Source organism: Mustela putorius, unplaced genomic scaffold, assembly GCF_011764305.1.
Source record: "Mustela putorius furo isolate JIRA1106 unplaced genomic scaffold, ASM1176430v1.1 tig00001618_pilon_pilon_pilon, whole genome shotgun sequence".
NCBI classification, from domain to species: Eukaryota; Metazoa; Chordata; class Mammalia; order Carnivora; family Mustelidae; genus Mustela; species Mustela putorius.
In genome coordinates this window covers 64,350-78,443 of record NW_025421819.1, presented here as the reverse complement: position 1 = coordinate 78,443, position 14,094 = coordinate 64,350, and the positions used below count along the sequence as shown (strand labels likewise).

At 52.8% G+C, this 14,094-nt stretch overlaps 1 long non-coding RNA gene across 2 annotated transcripts; it reads right to left on the bottom strand.

The window, feature by feature from the left end:
* Nucleotides 1–6,485: 6,485 nt before the first annotated feature.
* Nucleotides 6,486–12,867, bottom strand: LOC123394169. Of its 2 annotated transcripts, none has more exons than XR_006608928.1 (2): nt 12,721–12,867; nt 6,486–7,473 (listed from the first exon to the last, which is right to left on the bottom strand). It is a non-coding gene; the product is annotated as an uncharacterized LOC123394169 (long non-coding RNA). The 2 variants fall into 2 exon arrangements; XR_006608929.1 differs by lacking the exon at nt 12,721–12,867 and adding an exon at nt 9,368–9,860.
* Between the last annotated feature and the right edge of the window lie 1,227 nt (nt 12,868–14,094).

The following is a 14,094-nucleotide window of genomic DNA, read 5'->3' as shown; positions in this document are numbered from 1 at the left end:
GAAACAAGGTAATGTTTGCCCATCTACCTGATTCACGCTGGGCGTGTGTTCTGTCAGCCGTGGGGCAGAGGGCCGAGCCCCCGTGGTCACAAACTGACACCCAGGACTGGCTCCTTTACCCACTTCTCACTGTGTGCCGCTCCCTCCCCCAAGGACTTGACAGGATTCTTGCCCTGTGTGCTGCAGCCCTCACAAACGATGCAGAAACACCCGCCTTTGGTTTTATTTTTGTATTTTCCCCGCTCGTTCCCCAAGTCAACCACCTGATCCTCTGCCCTTCCCCCTTCCAGTGTTTGATTTCTGTCTTTAAATATGCGTCTGTGCACCAAGAACATGCAGACCGGCAGGCCCACTCGCGGTTTTAACGACCTTCTAGCTTAGGGCTGCAGACCTTGCTGTTCCTTACGTGGTTCACCAAACGGGGCCTTGCATGTGGACCATGTGGCCGCGGGCTGCCCTGGCCCCGCAGATGCCGGTGTCCTCTGGCACGCCTCCAGCGCCCCACCTGCCACTGCGCTGAGCCACGCACCCTCGGGGGCCAGCATCCTGCAGTACCACGCACCTGCCCCATGCTGTGTGGGGGTCTCCCGGCCACGCGGTACACAAACGTCCTCTGACTGGGTACCCCGGCCCGTCCCAGCCCATCGCCGCGGCAAGCGGGTCTCTCTCCATCCATGTTCACAGCAACTGGATGTATAGACTCTGAACTTCGGGAGTCCGATGGGTGTAGAGCGAGAGGCCCGTGTTGGTACGAGTGGTCTGTCGCAGATGACACGTGTGTTGGGCGTCTCTTCGCGGTCTTTTGGGCACCGGGTCTCTGCCCTTCTGAACTGCCTGTTCATTTTCTCTGCACACTGTTTTTGAGCGTCCTCTGGTTCTCCTTCGTTTGGAGACGTTGACTGTATGTTCTCGATGGTGCTCCCCTGTCAGTTTCAGAGGATGGAGATGCCTCCGACCTGCTCAGGCACATCTGCTCGTCACACAGCGTCCGCTTGGACACAGAAAGGCGAACTTCAAGGTGCCAAATCCGTGCCGCTTCATCGCGGCTTGTGCCCCTCAAGTACGGCTCACACACCCTGCCCTGCCCACGTGGTAAAGACGCACGCATCTTCTTCAGGTGCCTCCATGGTCTTATCTGTCCCATGTGTGTCTTCGGTCCTTCTAGGGGGACTGTGGTGTGGTCTGAGGCTATAGCTGCACTTGCCGTCTCTCCACAGACCTCTCACACACTTCCCTCCACGCTCCATGCTGAGGCACAAGGCCACGGTGGCCACACATTTCTGAAGCCTACTTGCTGTGGGTAGGTCCGGTCCTCCAGCAAAGGCACAGCTGTCCTTACTACTTTATAGAGTGTCTCAGACAGATTAATCCCCCCTTATTTTTGCCCAAAGGTATCTTATTTATTCCGGACATTTCTTGTCCCATAAATTTAGAAATACTTTGATTTTTTTTGACATGAAATGAAAGTTTATTAAGTTAAAGTGAGAGCAGAAAGGAAAGGAAAAGCTCTCTAGAGTGAGAGGGGTCCCTGAATGGGTTGCCACTGAGGGTTTCCGGGGCAGCTCCTTTATCGAAAACAAGTTGAGGGAACTTGTGATCTTGAGATTCTTGTGCCATCTTGGTTTGAGCAAGGACTATTCACAACACCCTTAACGACTTACATCTTTCAGGTCTGGTCATTTTCTGTGATTACACCGTGGTGTAGCCCTAACTTCCGGGGCCAGGTGGTCTGGTCCATTCCCTTATCTCTTGTTCACTCTGGCTTAGTTCTTTTGCCTGCCAGGGTTTCAGAGCCTGGTCAGGTACCCTCTACTTCTCCCTGTCTATACCTTAACCCTTGCCTTACTCAATAATATACCACTTGATGGAATGTAAAATAATTTTTAACTACTTTAGAAAACTGGTTATTTCTTACAAAATTTCTTAGAAAGTTATACCTTCTTTTTTTTTTTAATTAATTTTCAGAGTAACAGTATTCATTGTTTTTGCACCATATCCAGTGCTCCATGCAATCTGGATCCTCTCCAATACCCACCACCTGGTTCCCCCAACCTCCCACCCCCGCCCCTCCAAACCCCTCAGATTGTTTTTCAGAGTCCACAGTCTCTCATGGTTCATCTCCCCTCCCAATTTCCCCCAACCCCCTTCTCCTCTCCATCTCCCCATGTCCTCCAGGCTATTTGTTATGCTCCACTAATAAGTGAAACCATATGATAATGGACTCTCTCTGCTTGACTTATTTCACTCAGCATAATCTCTTCCAGTCCCGTCCATGTTGCTACAAAAGTTGGGTATTCATCCTTACCCCAAAGATACAGATATAGTGAATACTTTGATTTTTAAAATAGTCACACCAGAATTTCATATTGGAAGAACATCATACCAGTAGACTTACTAGGGGAAAACAGACATCTTCATGCTGCCGAGCTGCCTCCTCCATGAAAATGGTATATATCTTGGCTTTTTTGCCCATCTAGTGTCATGTCTCTTGATGGATTTTTAAAAAATATTTTCATAAAGGTCGTGGATGTTTTATATTGTTTGATCATTGGGTGTTGTGCCTGTTATGGTGAATAGAAGCTCACTTTCTGCTTTATTTCCTAGTTGGTCACTGCTGGCTGAAATTGTTCTTATGGATTTCACGTGAGTAGAAATGCTTTAGTCTTCATAAGACCCAACGCAGTTGAAAACTCTTGAGCTTGCTTGGACATTGGGACTGAACTCTTTCTCACACAGACCCATGAAGAGCGATGCTTGCTTTAGGATCCCTGCCCTGCCATGGTGACCTCACTCTATGGCTGATGTTGTTGCACTGAGGTCAGGACCCGGACAGACTATGTTCTCGGGTGCCTGAGGGACTACACATGCACTGTGCTCCCCAAGAAAAGGCCTCACACTCAGTCTCCTCCTGTGTGAGGGGAACTCGAGTCTAACAGGTCTGTTGATTGATTTGATGATTGAAGAAAATGGTGCCCAGAAGCCACTGAAGGGTGCCTGACACACGGTCCGATCTCAGAGTGTTAACTGTGTCATCACCAGCTGTGGGTCCACAGGAAATGCATTCAGCTAGTTGGGCTTCAATTTGTTCATCAAAAAATAAAAATCGGGACATGGAGCTTTCTTTTCCCACACACCTCACTGTGATGAAATGGGAGAGCGGGGAAATCACTTCATGAACTCGAGAGCACTGTGGCCATCCAGCGCTGTGAAGGCTGCCCTGGACTCCCCTGTCTTTCTGTCTTCCTTCCTCTTCACAACGGTTTTGTCCATCTTGCTTTGTGTACCTCCATCCATGAACTCAGTAAATGATGATTCAAAAACACTGAGTGTCTTCATGTGCCCAGCACTGCCCTAAGTGAGTCCAGACTCCCACATGGCCCCTCCCTGTCTGTCCTCACCTTCCCCGTGAAGGATGGCGGCGTGGTTTACACAGACTCCTGGGTCGTCAGTGGACCAAGACCTATTTCTGGACGATATTCTGAATAGTCACTAAGAAAATGACTCACCCAGAAACATCAGTTTTCCCCTTGAAGCCAAAACAAAGCAAATGCTTTGGTTAAGGAGTTAGAATGGTGTGACCCAGAGTTCCCAGGACTGACATCCTAGCCTTGCGGACCACACAGGATGAAAGATGTGAATGATTCAGGGGAAGGAGAGAGCACGTTGGGAAGTGGTCCGACATTTATAGAGTGTGAATGTGAGCTCTGTCTGTATGTGAGTGTGGTGTGGTAACTTCACTTACATCATCTTCTTCAATGGCATCTGTAACCCTACACATGCACACACACAGAGGAATCCACACGCACAGGTACACACACACAGGTGTACGTACACACGCACACATCATACGTCTATAACCTCATTTACAGAAGAGCAGACTCAGGCTCAGACACAGTCATTTTCCTGGAGACACAAAGCCAGGGATTTATAGTGCTATTTATCACAAAGCCGATAGGACTCCCTAAATGATAGGATGGTGTGTGGGAATAGAATTTAATTAAATCGCATGTCTTAGTTGGAAGCTTTCAGAAGCCAGACTAGATGTCTCGCCCAGAGAGAGGCTGGACAGAGGGAGTTGTTGACAGGAGTTTGGAGGAGCTGAGGGAATACGGGCTGGAGCGCGGCGAGCGGGAAGCCCGAAGGCCCCGGACTGGAGCTGCCGGCCTGCGACAGAGCCGCCCGCGACCACTCCGCTGGAGTGGCTGGACCCACGTGGCCTGCACCTCCACACCGCCACCAGCTCCCTGCCAGGGCCTCTCCTGAGCACAATGCAGCCAGAGCCCAGCGAGCAGGCAGATGCAGGGTGCTCAGCAGCACGGGGGTCACAGAGGGCCGGTGGCGCCAAGTGCCACCAGAACCCACGGGGCACGCTCACGGGTGTTCTACCGGCAGCTCGGCTGCAGCCGAAAACTTCTTTAAAAATTCCCAAGATTTCGTCCAGGAATACCAGAAGTAACAAAACAAGGTTTTGATGCGAAGGTTAACGTGCACGAGCGTGTGCCTGCGATGCGTCACTCCCCCTTTGCTCCATCGACCGCTGCTCCCTTCTGCTGCAGCGCCCAGGAAGCACTCATCCCAGCCGGCGTGATCGCCCGGTGCTGGCTGAGCTGACTTCAGGGGAAGGAGCCCTGTCTGTCCATGAAACAGCCATACCATGGAAGGAAGACATCAGAACGGACACTAAACCACCAGCTGCTGATATTTTACAAGGAAAAGCTCAGTATCATGTGAGCACAATGAGCCACAACCGTGTCCCCAGCACAGCCCCGGAGGCTGGAGACCTGAAATCAAGACGCCAATGGGATGGTTCTCTACAGCAGGGTCGGGCCCGTGCCTGAGCTTCGGGCGAACACGGGAGATCATGGGGCCGTTTCCCGGCATAGGGATGTGTCGCCCCAGTGTCTGCCTCCTCGGCCACGTGTCTTCAGATGGCTGGCCTTCCACTCCTCCGTGTTCAAATGTCCCTCTTTTTATAAGGGCATCGGTCATATTGGATTAGGGCCCACCCACTCCAGAATGGTCTCCTCCTAACTAACTATATCCACAACAACCCTATTTCCAAGGAAGGTGACATTCTTCGACACTGGCAGGTAGGTTTCTGGGGGACACGGCCCCACGCTCGGCACTCGGGAGGTGCTGGAGAGCACTGCTGGACGGCTCCTACGCCGGCGAATTCTGTCAGGGATTCGCCCGGGGAATTAGTTACAAGGATCCACTTTCTAGGGGAACTAGTTCTCAGGTCCCCAGCCCTGCTGGGAATATCTACAACAGACAATGTCTGTGGGACCATAAAGCACATTAGAAACCTTTATTAACAGCAAACACTGCCCGAAGCCCCCCGAGGCTGTGCACCACTTCCTCCAGCCATCGTGGGGGACGTTTCGGGTATCCTACCTCATCTGTGACCTCGCAACCATCCCACAAGCAGCTCCCAGCGCCTCTGGCATGCCCTTCCCTGAGGCAGAGGCTCGGCGTCTGCTCCACTGGACACGTCCACACATACACACTGAGCGCCCCTGTGGCCTCTGCTCCCCCTGCCAGCCGCGGCTGTGACTTCAAGGCTGCTGTGGGACTGGCCTCCCAGCCCCGAGTCACAGAAGCAGGCAGGACTCTTCCTGCCTGCCTTAGCCAACCCAATAACACCATATGACCTGCCTCCCTGCTCTCTTGGGTCCCAACCCCCACAGCATCCTCTGGAAACCCACAGGCAACATGGGGCTGGCGCTCATCTGGCTACAGGTCATTAACCTCTTTTCAGATATTGTCAAAGGGAAGAGAACGTAATCACCCTTTGCGGGGGCCACCCTCCTGGACTCTCCATGGGCTCGACGGCCTCCTGCAGTCCCCACCAGCTCTCCAGGAGCTCCTGCGCCGTCTGTTCTCCAGCCACGGCCTCCCAGGACTACCAGCGGGGGCTCTAGTGGTGTTCGCGTGGGGAAGTAGCAGAGGAGAGAGCGGAGAAGATTCGGTCCACCTTCGAGATGGCGATGCCTAGGCCTTCTGGGTGGCGCGGTGGGGTTAGGCATCAGACTCCTGGTTTTGACTCTGGTCTTGATCTCAGGTTAATGACCTTGAGCCCCGTGTCAGGTTCTGCGCTCAGTGCAGAGTCTGTTTAAGACTCTCTCCCTCAGCCCCTCCCCTTGCTCTCTCACTCTCTCAAATAAATAAATTAATTTTTAAGAAAAAGATGGATGTGCCTGAAATCTGGCGGATGAGTCAGATGAACCACGGGGGCTGTCGACTCCCTTCTGCTCCTCATGCAAAGGCTTAGCGTGTCAGATGGGCCGGGAGGATCGGAACGCGGAAGAAAACCAACTGACCTCACTTGATGTGTTTGCTTACAGCGTTGCCAAAGGACCCTTCCCCTTCCCAACACACCCAGCCTCAGATGCTAGGAAATCCTCCCTGTCCTGCTCTCTGAGGAGCGAAGGTGCGTCTTCAGGAAACGGCACGTGTGGAGCAGTGACCGGGACACATTCCTAAGGTGCTTCTTCGGAATATTTATGTTTATTCAGTAGTTTAAACCTGTGATTACAGGAATAATTTTTGCAAATTATAATTCAAGTAAAGTAGGAATTACCTGAAGTGCCCCATAGTACACAGAAATGCGTCTATAGCGTGCGTGTTAGGCATCTCGGGGGACAGTGAGGTGTGGGAACCATGTGCCCTACAGGCACTGCGGCCTTTGGAACCCAGTGGGGAAGCTGTAAGTTTTTCCTTCATTTCACTTTATGCCAATAACCTCCTCTGTCATGGGGTAACAGACACCTAGACCTGTTCATTTCACTACATAAAATCTAAGACAAAAGTAAGGGTATGCACCGCAAACAGTCCACTGTGGGAAAGAGAAAAGATGGTACAGTGTTGGGATGTGTTTGTGGCAAGGAGTAGTGCAGAGAAGGGGCTGGAAACTGGACCAAGCGATCTACCAGCACAGCCCCAGGGCCTCATCAACCCTCGCAACAGGCCTGCGAACCAGGAACATGGGGAAGCCGGGACGCAGACCCAGGGCTCCGCTGACCACTCATGAAGTCCTGTCCCACGGCTTAGTGCCGGATCCCTCCTCTTTACTTGGGCACCTGTCCACACCCTGCTCAGAGCACACTGTGTTTCACTCGCAAAGCATCCGACCAGGATTCCTTTTAAAAAGCAAAACAAAGCACAGTCTAAGTGATAGAATTCAGTTTTTTAAATTATGTGTATGTGGCCCGTCTGCAGCCAAGCATCCATTTCCCTTCTGAAGCCGTGTTTTGCGTGTCGTGAGAGGAGCAAGGGGCCTGGGAAGCCTCCGGAAACAACTGCGGACCACAGCTCGGAGCAGGGTGCCCATCCGGTGAGTCAGACGGTCCCCCTGCTGCTACTGCCATCAGAGCGGGATGCACAGCTGGGCGGAACGCGCTTATCCAAGAGGACTTCCCCAATCTGATCATAATTGATGCAGGGCTCTGTGTCAGATCGCTTCCTGTTTCCTGCCTGTGGTAAGAAAAACAGGATTTAATGAGGCCCTTGCAACAGTTCGGAGCCCATGCAGCCTAAAACAGGGGAGGCATTGCTCCTGTGGCTGTGACCGAAACCCTGTGGCCAGTGCAGGCGTGGGCCCAGTGTAGGGCTCCCGCTCACCACTGTGGTAGAAGAGCGTGCACGGGGGTCGGAGGAAAGTAAGAAGCACTCCACGGGCAGCGCAGCCTCATCAGAGGGCAGTGCCGCGCCCCACCAGTTTCTAAGAGACATCAGAGTACGTTCTTGCCGGAAGAAGATGGCACATGATGAACCATGATTTCTATGAAGTACCTGCTTCTCGAGCCCCCGCAAGCCTCCAGTCAAGTCCCGTCCATCTCGGGATCTTCGCGCACAAACCTCGATGATCAACCTGTGCACGTGGGTTGAAACTGTTCGCTGAGCCAGACGCTCGCACACACTGTTTCTTTTACCCCATCTCACACACGGACGAAGTGAGAACCGGAGAGAAGGGGTTTGGAAAAAGTCACGAAGCTCGAAGTTTCAGGACGGGCCCAGAAGCTTCCAGGATCCGCCACCATGCTGGTGGCCCCTGTACTGCCGTCTTACCCTCGAGTCGCACGATGGGCTTGGGTGGAGGCAAACACCAGGAAGTCGTCCTTCCGCCTACAGACCCTTTCTTAAAACTCCAGGCCCTCCACTCCTTCCAGAACGCCCTCTGAGCCCCTCGCGTGGACCAGGCTAAAGGTGATTTCTGCTGACTTACAGAAGGGCCCACCTCTCCCAGGCTCCAGCCGGGGGCACCCAGGAGTCATTCAATGACACAGGTCTACTGTGGGGACACTTGAATGCCCTGATTTGTGGCCTCAGTAAAATTCGAAGAACATGTGGCCCCTAGACGTGGGGCCATGATCCAAAACAGGAACAAATATGTAAGACACACGGACACCCATCTTCACTGAAGACTACAGTGGAGGCAGAAGCGGTAGATTGAAACTTTCAGAAAACTAAAGCAATGAATGAGAACCATGAAAGGGACAAGAGAGGGGGAACCGAAATCTAAGACAAACAAGTATGAGAGCTCTAACAGGAATTCCAGAAGCAAACAGAACATACAAACTCAAAGCCTGACTATATATCTAAGGGCCAAAGAGAGGCTCAAGTCTTAAGCAAGAAAGGTCATTAAATAGCACAGAAAAAATAATAAAAATCTTAGATATGTTGATTTCGTACATATTTTCTTATATTCTCATTCTTACGTGTTCTTATAAACTGTGCCATGTTACCGACAAGATGAAAGATCACCTACAAATGAAGAAAACCAGGTCTCCCTTAAATAGCATATACTTGGATAATCTTACATTTTCAAAGAATATCACTGACAAAAGTTTATATTCAAATTCAAGTGACAAAAAGATCCTGCCAGAAAAGCAAAGAAATTACAGGTTTATATACCTTTGTTAAAAGAAATATGTTTTTAAACCATCAATTCCAAGTAGAATTTAGAGCTGCGGGACAGAGTATAAAAGAGGAAGATTAAACAACAGAATGAGCACAAAGACTGGCCTCATTCTTAAAAGGTAATGGAAATAATGGAACCATTAATTACTAACATGCTGACCCAGAAAGCTGTCAATAGTCAGGACCGGAGATGAGAGCTCACTGGCCAGGGCTTGCTGGAAAAAGTGCCGGGAGTCTCATTGTACTGAGAAATGGGCAGGAAGACATTCTTGGTGCTGAACTCCAAAACAACAGTTGTCCTCTCTGGGATAAGACAAGAGCACTGTATCTATCAAAATGCAAGAAGAAAACTCAAACAATCACAACAACAGGAAAAACAGAAAGCACAAGTATGACAAGTTTCTTTAAAGTGAGGAAATAACAGGAAGTCAGTCCAGAAGAGACTCACCTCCACCAGGATGATGGGAGCCGGGCTCACAGTTAAGAGATCAGCAAAGGCAGGTCGAGGAGCGTAAAGAGCTTCGCAAGAGAAGCCGGCGAACAGTAACCAGTACTAAAGAACACGAGAGAGTTACGCCACAAGTCACCGAGAGGACCGCTACAGTCCTACTACAGTCCTACACCTGTGCTGTTGCACAGCTCATACTGAAGGCACATGATAAAATCTATACCTCAGGGGGAAAAAACTAAAAGAACTTCTGAATAAAGATAAAGGTGAATTCGCAAAAAATAAAACAAATAAAACTCCTAAACTAAGTAATCTTCCAGTTAAAGAAACACAGGAAACCACCACTGCGGAGCGCTTAGAGATGAGCCATGAGGAAACCACAGACGAGTGTCCACACAACAAAATCTGTCATCAGAACAAATTTTCAGCCTTCAATGCCTGGATTATCACGCAAAGCTGAAATTAAAGACATGCAATTCAGAATAATGCTGTATTTTCATTCCAAAATGGGTCAAAAATCCATCAAGAGACATGACACTAGATGGGCAAAAAAGCCAAGATATATACCATATTCATGGAGGAGGCAGCTCGGCAGCATGAAGATGTCTGTTTTCCCCTAGTAAGTCTACTGGTATGATGTTCTTCCAATATGAAATTCTGGTGTGACTATTTTAAAAATCAAAGTATTCACTATATCTGTATCTTTGGGGTAAGGATGAATACCCAACTTTTGTAGCAACATGGACGGGACTGGAAGAGATGATGCTGAGTGAAATCAGTCGAGCAGAGAGAGTCAATTATCATATGGTTTCACTTATTTGTGGAGCATAACAAATAGCATGGAGGACATGGGGAGTTAGAGAGGAGAAGGGAGTTGGGGGAAATTGGAAGGGGAGGTGAACCATGAGAGACTATGGGCTCTGAAAAACAATCTGAGGGTTGTGAAGGGGGTGGTGGGAGGTCGGGGGAACCAGGTGGTGGGTATTATAGAGGGCACGGATTGGAGCACAGGGTGTGGTGCAAGAATAATGAATACTGTTACACTGAAAATAAATTAATTAATTTTTAAAAAAAAAAAGGGACCTCTGAGAAGGCAAGTCACCTGAGTTGGCTCCCTGGTGGTGCTGGACTGAACCAGATCTACCCAATGCTGGGAGCCCCCAAAGAGGAAGTGAACCCCCCCCCCCCACCGTGTAACTACAAAGCGGGAGAGAACAGTTCGGTAGCACTGGTTTGAGGGACATGAAAGCCGTTTCCAGTCCACTGAGCCTCCAGTGATACAGGACCCGGCAGGGGCCTGCCCTTACCCCACCTCTGCCCCTGATGGGGCTTCTGAAGCAGGAGCTGTGCAGAAGTCTTGAGACAAGTCCCTTTGCTGTCCCCAAAAGCGTGCGTGTTTGAGGATTGTCACCCACTGCACAGGGGCGCTGCTCTTTCCACCGCCGCCCCAGAGATGCAGACAGTCGAAGCCATGACCAAATTTGTGCTTAAATCTGACTTGGTTGAAAGGGGTAATTTATTCCCAGGGGGAGGGGCAGCAGTGGAAGTGCCTGTCACGCGCCGACCGTGTCTCCGCCCTCTGGGACACTGCGGAGGCGTCCCCGGCGACGGCAGAACTGCATCCCTCTTGTGTGACATTTCCCACTTGTTGGGTCTCAAAAGTGATTATGAATCGAGGGTCCTTGAAAGGGAAAAGGGAAGTGAAGCCTCAAGGAACAGGCTTTGTGGGCAGCTCCAGCAGGATGTGCGTCTCCATGGTGACCAAGGTCGGCTCCGGAAGCCACAGAGACAGCCGTCACGTGCTCATTATCAGAGGAGGCACAAGCTGCCAAGTATTCGCGCCAAGGACAAAGATGTTCCAAACTTCCCGTGGGCGTCTGTCCTCATTCACTCTAGAGCCGTGGCTGAGGTCCGTTTGTGCCTCCAGGAAAGAATGTGACAACTCATGAAACACAAGCAGTTCTCTGAGTAAGAAGCCACCAGCCGCCTCCTCGGGTGCCCAGCGAGGCCCCCCAGAAGATCAAGGTCACAGACCTACAGATCTCGCCAGGAGTTGTCAGTTGAGGGGAAGCTCAAGGGCATCCACTCATTCCGCATTCATTCAACAAACGTACAGAATGAGAAAGCCAGGGAATCGCCCAAACAGGTCACCAAAATCAAAAGGAAAGTGACAGGCAGGTGTCGGGACTCAGCGGGGAGAGAACAGGCAGGCCTGGGAGGGGCACTTGTCTGGGCCAGGGTCATCCCTGGGGGTGGGTGCAGAAGGCGCAGGGAAGGGGGGGCACATGCTCCCTCATGTCGCCTCTCCAGAGAGAAAAGCAGGAGTGCAGCCTGGCCCAGGCCACAAGGAGCCAAAGGGTCACAGGGAGGGAGTGCCACCCCCACTCCAGGGACGGCTCGGATCTGCCCGAGGACGATGTGCCGGTGGAGACGTTTGGGGAGGAGAAGGCTCAGGGCCCTGCACCCCAGGCGAGGGCAGAAGATGCTTCCGGTCTGACACTGAGCTCAGCCCCGCTCGGCTTCGTCCTCCAACAGGCATGTCACGTGGTGCTCCACTCCCGCACCACCGAGGACTCCGCACCCGCCCCTGCCGCATGGCCCCAGCCCTCCGCGCCCGTGCTTCCTCCTCTCCAAGCTGTCGCCCATTCTCCGAGAGCGCGCTGGCTTCAGCCGTGCTGCTCCCTTTGCCTTGAATGTACTTAGTTTCCCGTCCCTCGACCTCAGGCCACCTTCGGCATCCCCCACGCGCCATCCGCTCCTCTCTGAACCTGTCCCTGCTCACCCCAGTTTGGGGCGATGCCTTTGTCCTATGAGCGACGGGACCCTGTGCACATCTCTGCACACGGGCCTGCCTTCCCCGGTGGCTGGGACCCCTTCGAAGGAGGGACTGTGCCTTTCTCTCTACATCCCAAAAGGTCCCACATGCCTGCAAGTAGGAGTTGCTCAGTTCTCCGGGGCCACATTCTCACCGCAGCCCCGAATGAGCCAGACCCTAGGCTACTCGCCGCACACAAGGACACCTGCCCTCACTCAGGTGGACAGACAGGCCAGCTCTGCTCTCAAGCCTGGGGGCGGCACTGGCACACGCTGCCTGCAGACCCTGGTGAGCCAGACCCCTGCTTCCAGGCTGGCCCCCCCGACCCTCTCTGACTTGCTCCCGGGTGACTCGGCCGTCAGAGCAGCACGAGCTCCCTGCGGGGCCCAGAGCTCGCCGAGGGAGGAAGATGACATGTGTGAGCTCACAGACTCCCAACTAGCGCCAGAGCAAGCGTCTGTGGCTGGCTCTGTGCAGAGCTCTGTGCGGGGAACCCAGAGCAAGGCTCTTCCCAGCACCTCCCGCCTCCGTTTCTCACCTACAACAGGGGTGGGACACTCGGGGGGCTCTGTCGGTGAAGCGTGTGCCTGCGGCTCAGATCATGATCCCGGGTCCTGGGACCGAGTCCTGTGTCAGGCTCCCTGCTCCGCGGGAGCCTGCTTCTCCCTCTGCCTCCGCCTGCTGCTCCCCCGCTTCTGTCTCTTTCTCCCTCTGCCAAATAAATAGATAAATTCTTTTAAATAATAAAAAAAATTAAAAATAAATAAATAAACAAATAAAACCGGGGCATTGCCAGTGCACCTTTCTTTGCCCTTCTGTGTGACTCTTCACGGAACAGCACATGGTGAAGATTCACTGAAGCGCTGGGCTCCTGCCCTCACTCCACACACGGTCACCACGCGCTCGCAACGTGCACACCCTCCTCTCAAACCGTACATGCGCAGTCGTTAAGATGCTAAGATGCAAGGCACCCGCACGTCCAGCACGTCCTGCCCGACACCCCGTGCTAGCTTGTGTCGCGCGTGCGACAGCGTCCGTCAAATACTCGCGGAGAATCCAGGCACGCCCGCAGCGGGCTCTCTCACGATGGCTGTGTCTTCCCAGCAAAACCTTTTTCTTATCTCAGGTCACAAAGCAATGGCTGACGTCACTCCACAGTGTGCGCTCGGTACCGCTCTCCGTCGAGAGTCACTAGCAGCGGACGGCAAACGTGGAATATTGCTGCTCTCGAAGCGCCCGAGAACCCCTAGGGAGACCAGCAAGTGAGCAGGAAACCGTCCGGAAACGGAAAACACCAGGAGCACCTCCGTCAGGCCTGGGGCAAGGCAGGTTTCCAAGTGGAGGTCATTGTGGAGCCACGACCTGAAGCACGAGGGAGACTCGCAGTCTGTGCAGCGGGAGCAGCGGCCTGAGGAGAGGACCACTGGTCCGTGAGGCTGACGGGCGGGTGGAGGCCGGGGAGGCAGCGGGGACAGCGCAGGAGGAAGCACCCCCCATTTGCAGATGAGGACGTACTCTGGCAGCCCCTGGGATGGCCCGGGGAGGGGCCGGGCGCCTGCAAAGAGACAACGGGAGGAAAAGCGCCAGATGCTGTCAGACGGACACATTCTGAGCAAACTCAGCTACTGACATTTCCCCAGCTCGGGCTCCCAGGGGAGACCCCTTCTCCACGTCCATCGGGTCCTGCACACTCAACCGTGCTCGACTCTGCAAATAATGCTCAGGTCGGAGGAAGCGTGCGCCGGGCGTATCTGAGCACTGCAGGGGCCTGGGCTCACCGCCTCCTTCTGCGGCGCCGCCGGGCTCCCCGGACACCCTGTGTCCTATGTCGCCCATGGCGAAGCCGAGCGTGAAGGGCTGGTTGTGGAGGCTCAAGAGAAAGGGGCCACCCGGCCGCCGGGGCGAGCTGGGA